Consider the following 1,641-nt stretch of genomic DNA (forward strand, 5'->3'; position numbering starts at 1 on the left):
CTCTAAATCCTTTGAGTTGTGATTGTGAGTGGCATATCGATTGTGGTTGGCCATTCTCTCTCGAGCGTAGTGGGGTCGTTTTGTCTTTAGATGTTCGTCCTTGGTGTTGTATTCTGATCTATGTATTGCATAATGTAATTTACATTTTATAAAACATTTATTAGTTTAATATTTTTTAATTATGATTTTAGTTAGTTGTTTTCACAAAAGCTTTTTGTTTTAGTTCGGTTATTTTGAAGAGTTACTCACACTTGAGTAGCTCTTATTAAAAATAGAGGTGTGGTCACAAAGCGTGGATGTAGCGCGGTGGGTTAGGCCGGCTATAGAGCATGCTCAGGACGTCCTTCCTGGTGGGTTAGGCCAGGAGTGGGAGTATGATTTCATGCGGTTTTTGTGAGGGGTCCTGTTATGTGACAACGTTTTATGTTGGGTTTGTTGTGGTTTTTCTTATGTCTTGTTGGTTATGTCCTTTTTTCAAAAAGCAAATTGTTCGTGGTATGGGTTTGTCTTTCGACTTTTTTGTGTTTTATTATTTCTTTCTTAGACTTTATAATAGTCTTCAAAAGAATAAATTATCCAGTTTTAAACTGGGTTAATCCGGTTTGGGTACCGTTGGTTTCCTTTTCTTAGTCATGCTGTTATTCTATGATTTGTGGTATTTAGTAAGCTGCGTTGGTTATTTTTGTTTAGTATATGATTCCTTTCCAACCGGGTTAAAGGAAAGTTTGAAACATGTTATTATATGTTAGAGTTGTTGAGTGTGAAAACTTGAAACTGAAATTCATTATTTTAAACAATTCTTCGTGGGCGAGCTGTGCGAGTGTGGATAGAATTTCTGTGCGAATAAATGAGAATTATCAAAAGGTTAGTACTGCATTTGCATTTTATTAATTTACTGCATAGAATTTGGAAATTTACTGCTAGTTATGGGGGAATTTTAAGTTACAAATTTTCATCATAATTAGATTTACTGCTTGTGGGGAAAATTTTAGAAATGAATTTACTGCATTGGTATTAAATTTATAAATTTATAAGTGTAAGAGATTAATAGAATTGTTGAAATCTGTTTGATGAAATTTGCGATCTTTATTTGTCTTTTGTGGTTTTTGTAGGTGATCGTCGGATGAAGGCTAAAAATCTAAAGAAAACATGAATAAAGTATGGTGAGTTTTTTAATATTTTAATTAGTTAGTAATATTCATTTAATTCATACTTACCTGTTAGTCGTCGGGGAAAAAACCGTGGGGGAAGATGTCGTGAATTAGTTCTGAAGTTGTTAGTAGTTTAGCTAAGATGCGGATGATATTTTTAGTCTGAAGCAGTGGCCAAAGCAATTGAAGTGCCTTAATAGTGGTTAGTTCTTCAGTGCCAACTGCAAACTCATAAGGTGTGTTTTGGATTAGATTATATAATTTGTGATTGAATTTAGTGTTGTGGATGAATTCTAAAATTGGGATTTCTATAGGTTGTACAAACTCGTGCGGGATAAGGAAGGGTCGGGATTCTTCGGCGTTGAAGGTCTTGGTGATGGGACAGAAGACATTTGGGTTATGGGATCATAATTGCGAAGAATACCATGAAGGTTAGTATCTTTAATGCAATATGTGAAATTTAGGAAAAATGGTGAAGTGTATTTGGAAT

This window comes from Symsagittifera roscoffensis, unplaced genomic scaffold, assembly GCF_963678635.1.
Source record: "Symsagittifera roscoffensis unplaced genomic scaffold, txSymRosc1.1 SCAFFOLD_421, whole genome shotgun sequence".
Classification (NCBI taxonomy): domain Eukaryota; kingdom Metazoa; phylum Xenacoelomorpha; order Acoela; family Convolutidae; genus Symsagittifera; species Symsagittifera roscoffensis.